Genomic DNA, 6540 nt, shown 5'->3' with positions numbered 1-6540 from the left:
AAGTAGAAATATTATTATGTAACTGTAACTTTATTATTGTAAAAACTTAATTAATTTTAACCTTCAATATTATAGTAATGTAGTACCAACTGACTCTTATTTATATTTTACAGCATTAGTTAAGGGATTTTTTTTCCTTGAGAAAATTTGGCATGTACTGTACCTGATATATATCCAAAATAATCGATATTGAATCGAATCGAATCGGTAATTGAATCGGTAATAGAATTGAATCGCAAGCTTGTGAATGAGAATTGAATCAAATCGTGAAATTTGTGTCAAAACCCAGCCCTAATTCATATTACAAAATAGCCCAAAATAACTGATCAAAATATAGGATAAAATAAATAGAGATAAATAATAATGAAATGTTACATGTGGAAATCATATTAGTTTATCACAAACTAGATAATTTATAATAATTGGTTTGAGTGGATGTTGCCACTTTTGCCAGGTCTCCAGGTACTGTGTTAACTTTTAAAGGGGTCCTATTATGCTTTTTCACTTTTTCAACTTTAGTTAGTCTGTAATGTTCCTGTTTGAGCATAAAAAAGATCTGCAAAGTTACAAAGCTCAAAGTCCACTTCAAAAGGAGATATTTTATTTAACGGAAATCAATTTTCAAAAACTACAACGAACGACTCGTTTGGACTACAACGTGTAGATTTTGACGCAATATTTACACTGAAGCACACAGGCATCTATGGTAAGAGGCATGACATTTCCCGACCAGGCGCCGAGTGCTGCCAATCACAACACACACTGGCCCAGCTAACCAATCACAACACATTTGGTATGGAGTGGTAGAGATCAAGGTTTCCCCGGTAACGGCTCTACACAAAGCAGCGCTCCGCTCAAAAAAACACTGCTTTATCAGACATTACATGCAAGATTAAATGAAAATGACATCCAATTTTCTGAAGAGAGTCGGTTTTCTTCAGAAATTCAGTGATATAAAAACACTCGCACTCAATGTATGGGAAACACTGTAGTCTCATAATTGAAATGGGTCTAATTGATATGGAACTCATGGTACGGGTTGATGACTGGGATTAGGGGAGTGAGGCAGAGCACAGCACAAATATTATTTTAGCCACATGGCTCTGTATTTAAAACTACACCTGGTTAATACACCTAATCAAAGACCGGTGTGTGTGTGTGTGCGTGGTCTGTCTCACCTGACAGCATGTTGTCATTTTTGATGGAGGGGAATTTAAGGGTCATCTCATGCTTGTGCCGATGAATCATTAGATGATCCTCCGTAGGGAATCTCTAGAGAACATGGAAACAACTGGTTGCGATTTAATAACACTAAGCTCACAAAAAAAGCAGAGGTTTGTTTTCTTTCCATTTTGTGTTCTTGAAAAACAGAGTCTTACAATTAGTGACTCTATCAAGCAATCTTATACTTACCACTGAATACAACAGGACTGAGCCTTAGGCATAAACTGTCTGTCTGAATAGATTACAAGAACACCTTTCTGATTGAAAATACCTTCTCATTATGGTAATTACATTATCTTAATTGATGTTTAAGAGCACCTGAGAGGAATGTTGTATCTGTAAATGGTCCACATGAACCAGCCTGCTCAAACAGATTGTGACAGGCCTAGTCTAATTGTGCAGCGGTTCAAAACAGGTGGATTGTGATTCGAAAATGGGCCACAGGTGTGTTCTGATTACGGAAAGAAGGAAAAAAATATATATGCTATATGCAAATTTAAAGAATAAAGATAATTTATAGAACAGAGGAGAGAAAAATAAATATACTTTTAAAAAGGCAGGAAAGCAATAACTATATCTTTGGTTGGTGATAACAATTTTTTTTTTTTGGTCATTTTGTGTATTTGTCATATCAGTATTTGCACATATCGATGGACCTTTGCAGTCCATGGTAATATTAATAAATTTCAAAGTATGATTTTGATTACCAAAACAGGTGGATTGTAATCTGAAAATGGGCCACAGGTGTGTTCTGATTACGGAAAGAAGGAAAAAAATATATATGCTATATGCAAATTTAAAGAATAAAGATAATTTATAGAACAGAGGAGAGAAAAATAAATATACTTTTAAAAAGGCAGGAAAGCAATAACTATATCTTTGGTTGGTGATAACAATTTTTTTTTTTTGGTCATTTTGTGTATTTGTCATATCAGTATTTGCACATATCGATGGACCTTTGCAGTCCATGGTAATATTAATAAATTTCAAAGTATGATTTTGATTTCTTTTTTTTTTTTTTTTGTATGATAAGCAATGTTGTTATTATATTGGGTAACCATTATAAAATCTGGATCCTCAAGCAAAACCAGTTGTTTTAGTATCATTGAGATACTATTATAAGTTTCCTTAATATTTTGAATGTGTTTTATTTTTATATTTTCTGTTTTCACTCTAATTTGAGCAATTTTTTTGTCATTTTGCTGTGTTTTGACATTTTTATTAAATATGTCTGTATAGCTTTTATTATTTTTTTATTTCACTTTTAATTTTTAGTTATTTTACGAAGTTAAACTAAGTGAAAATGAAAAATGTTGCCTCCGCTAAAGTTTGTTTTATTTCAAGTAACGAGGGTTTTTTTATGGTTTTAGTTTTAGTTATTTTAATACATAAAGTCAAATTAGATGTTGCCTTGCCCTCTAACTGAAATAAAATAAAAACATTATATATATATATATATTTTATTAAGTTCAAGTTAATTTTATTTCAAGTGAGAAAGGCTTTTTTATGGTTTTAGTTTTTCTTTTATTTAAATATAATAACTCTGTTGAGAACCACTGTAATGGTTCAACTTGAGCTAGAAGAATATATGCATTAAGAGAGAGATTATTTACCATACCTATGAGGATTTCACCTCATCCAAACAAATAGCAAGCCAAGAATCTTATATCTTATATCAAGACATCCAGTTGATGACATTTGCCTCAACAAGATACCATTTCACTGTTGTTGTCTGTTGCGCAGTTTCACATTAATAAAGAGCTTTCTCGAGTTACAGGACCGTTCGTCTTTGCTATTGTCTTATCAGACTCACCTGAGAGCAGCCCGGGGCGCTGCACACGAACGGCCTTTCCTGCTCGGAGTTCATCACTGTCACTGGCTCCTCATATACCTGAACGCAAAGCAAAGGAGAGAAATTCAAATCAGGGGGTGCCTCCAGGACTCAGAAGCATAAAGACCCGCTCACATTATGTCACCAATGTATGGTGTGCCAGTGATAACCAACTCTGTGGTTCCCAAAGAGGCTTTGAGGGAATCTCAGTGAGGATTCGGTGTCTTATGCCCTGGGAGAGGGCATTCAAAGTTGTAAAGGTTTAGTCTAAACTCTAGGAGGGAAGCTTAAGAGCCTAAAACTGACCCCTAAAGTGTCACCTGCTCCTTCGTCGCCATGGAGCCGTCACTGGCCACAGGGTAAGATGTAAACTATACTCTCTGTGTTGTGCACGCAAGTCTGTGGCTAACCCAGACACATGGCACCGAGGTCAACGTATCAATGAACTACCAGTCATTAGCAAATCTTTTGACACCTAAACTGTCCTTTTAATACCTCGCCAGCCATGACTTTAGCAGCTCTTCTTAGGTGAGTCAATGACAAATAAGAACATCAAAGATAAAGAACAGGAAACGTGTTATAAAAGAAAACTATTATACAATCTAACAAAAGTTAAAATGATAAACTTTCAAAATCTCATGTAGTGTAAGCACCAAGTAAAACACCTTCAGTGTACGTATCTTAATCATAATTTTTTTTTAAATAATTTTAAAAAATCTATTTTTCAAGTAAAAGTTTTTATTTTTATTTTTTTAAATATTAATTATCAATTTATAATTACTTTTATTATGATATAATTTATCTTTATGATAAAATTTACTATAATATAACTTGTCTTTTCGATATAATTGACTATATTATGAAATAATTTATCTTCATGATATAATTTTCTTTATTATATTTTATTTTCCTACATGTTGGTCGCACCACATGATTTAGTGAACTAACTTTATTTTTAATATTTATTTTATTTATTTTTTATTATTGCATTCAACAAAACTGTTTTCTGAGAAATAATAATGAAAGCTACACAGTTACATTTTCTTCAACCTTTTATTGAGATTTTTTCTTCATTATAAATATATAATATTATAATATATATATATATAGATAGATAGATAGATAGATAGTTGTGTAACCTTGATATTTTAACCTTTTTTTTATTTTTTTTATTAAATATATTACTATAATAACTGACCCAGGTCAGTTTTAAAATAAATTGGTAATGGTGAAATATAGTTGCCCCATTTGCCCCTATGCAATAATGTGTGGTAACACTAACAGTGTGACAAATTATGTTGAGGGGAATAAAGGGTAAAAATGTTTCAATACCATAACAAAACTCTGAACTATTTCAAGTGTCCATTTAACAAGAGGTGATTACATTTCAATGACAAATCTCTCTCTCCATTACAGCTCACCATGAGTGCTGGAATCACTTCCTCAGTGCCATGATGCTGCTAAATGCCATAGATGACAGACTGACAATGGAATGGTATGCCAGCCATTCAGCTTCACGCACATGGAGTGTAATCGGGCCGCTCTTCTGATGCTGATGGGACGTAGTTTGCCATCGTTTTCTTACGTGGGCCCATGCTGAGCCCTCTACTACTGTCGCCATGGGGATCAGAGTGCGATTCTGTGGAATATATCAGGCGCCAATTGTGCTTCAGTCTCAAGGGCAGCTCATTCTATTCAACTACTGATGATCTATAGGGTGCCTGGGTGCGTGATTCTGACTGTACGTCCCTCTTTCCACCCCTGCATTCTTAAAATAAATCTATGAGAATGTAAAAAGCAGGCCAAGATAGACGCTATGGCATTTTTTTTTTTTTTTTGCTCTGGATCATTGGAATTCTGTGTGTTTGATTTAAATAGCGTAAAATGTGTAAACTGCAGTGTTGGGAGTAACGCATTACAAGGAACGTGAGTTACGTAATCAGATTACTTTCTTCAAGTAATTAGTAAAGTAATACATTCAGGGCCATCCTTAGGGGGCTGCAACTGGTGCGGTCGCACCGGGCCCCGAGGGGAACGAGGGGGACCCCCCCCCTCCCCGGAACGCAATCGGACCGAGGGTGAATACATTACTTATTACAGCGTATCAATGAACTACCAGTCATTAGCAAATCTTTTGACACCTAAACTGTCCTTTTAATACCTCGCCAGCCATGACTTTAGCAGCTCTTCTTAGGTGAGTCAATGACAAATAAGAACATCCAAGATAAAGAACAGGAAACGTGTTATAAAAGAAAACTATTATACAATCTCACAAAAGTTAAAATTATAAACTTTCAAAATCAAGATTCAAGATTCAAGATTTTTTATTTGTCACATACATGGTTATACAGAGAAATCTCATGTAGTGTAAGAACCAAGTAAAACACCTTCAGTGTACGTATCTTAATCATAATTAAAAAATAAATAATTTTTTTAAATCTATTTTTCAAGTAAAAGTTTTTATTTTATTTTTTTAAAACATTGATTATCAATTTATAATTACCTATATTAAGATATAATTTATCTTTATGATACAATTTACTATAATATAACTTGTCTTTTCGATATAATTTACTATATTATGATATAATTTATCTTCATGATATAATTTTCTGTATTATATTTTATTTTCCTACATGTTGGTCGCACCACATGACTTAGTGAACTAACTTTATTTTTAATATTTATTTTATTTATTTTTTATTATTGCATTCAACAAAACAGTTTTCTGAGAAATAATAATGAAAGCTACACAATTAAATTTTCTTCATCCTTTTATTGAGAATTTTTCTTCATTATAAATATTTAATAATATATATATATATATATATATATATATATATATATAATTTTAAATGTTAACACAAATCCTTTATGTATTTAATCCCATTTTATTAACCGGTGTCTTTGCTGCTGACCTTCGATGATCCAATTCAACCATACTGATAAGCATATTGACTTTAGATAAACAATATTTGTGTTTCTTTTTTTTTTTAATTGCTTAAGTGTGTTGAACTTTCTTTTCCTGCGTCTTTTTCTTCATGCAATCCAGAATGGCAGCACAGCTGAAAGGTTTGTTTGAGCTGCACCCTCTTACTTTACAGACGTGAATTTACATTTCCTTCAGCCAGGCTTATTAATTTCACTTTTGGTGTGAAAAGTAGAGCCCGACCGATATGGGTTTTTTGGGCCCGATACCGATACCAATATTAGGGAGTAAAAATATATCGATATATCGGCCGATATTCTTTGTGTATATTATAGTACAATACCAGTCAAAAGTTTGGACACTTTCCCATTCATGTGTCCAAACATTTGACTGGTACTATATATAGAATACAGTATATACATAAACAGAATATATATACATAAACACATTTTTTGCAATGATCACTCAAATGTGTTGATCAAACACTTATAATGGTGACAGAGATATGTAAGGGCATTTAACAATTTAACAATAAACTTGCGATGAGTGCGATGCA

General features: G+C 32.9%; 1 long non-coding RNA gene across 1 annotated transcript in view; it reads right to left on the bottom strand.

Annotated features, from left to right (window-relative positions):
• Nucleotides 1-1184: 1184 nt before the first annotated feature.
• Nucleotides 1185-6540, bottom strand: part of LOC107744727 (uncharacterized) — a 15705-nt gene continuing 10349 nt past the window's right edge. The window contains exons 2-3 of the long non-coding RNA XR_001640517.1: nucleotides 3038-3115; nucleotides 1185-1272 (exon numbers count right to left, since the gene is read on the bottom strand). This is a non-coding gene — a long non-coding RNA (uncharacterized LOC107744727). The remainder of the gene's footprint in view (nucleotides 1273-3037; nucleotides 3116-6540) is intronic.

This window comes from Sinocyclocheilus rhinocerous, unplaced genomic scaffold (genome assembly GCF_001515625.1).
Source record: "Sinocyclocheilus rhinocerous isolate Xijiao unplaced genomic scaffold, SAMN03320098_v1.1 scaffold498, whole genome shotgun sequence".
Taxonomy (NCBI): Eukaryota; Metazoa; Chordata; class Actinopteri; order Cypriniformes; family Cyprinidae; genus Sinocyclocheilus; species Sinocyclocheilus rhinocerous.
The sequence above is the reverse complement of the archived record's forward strand: the minus strand, read 5'-3'. Positions and strand labels throughout refer to the sequence as shown.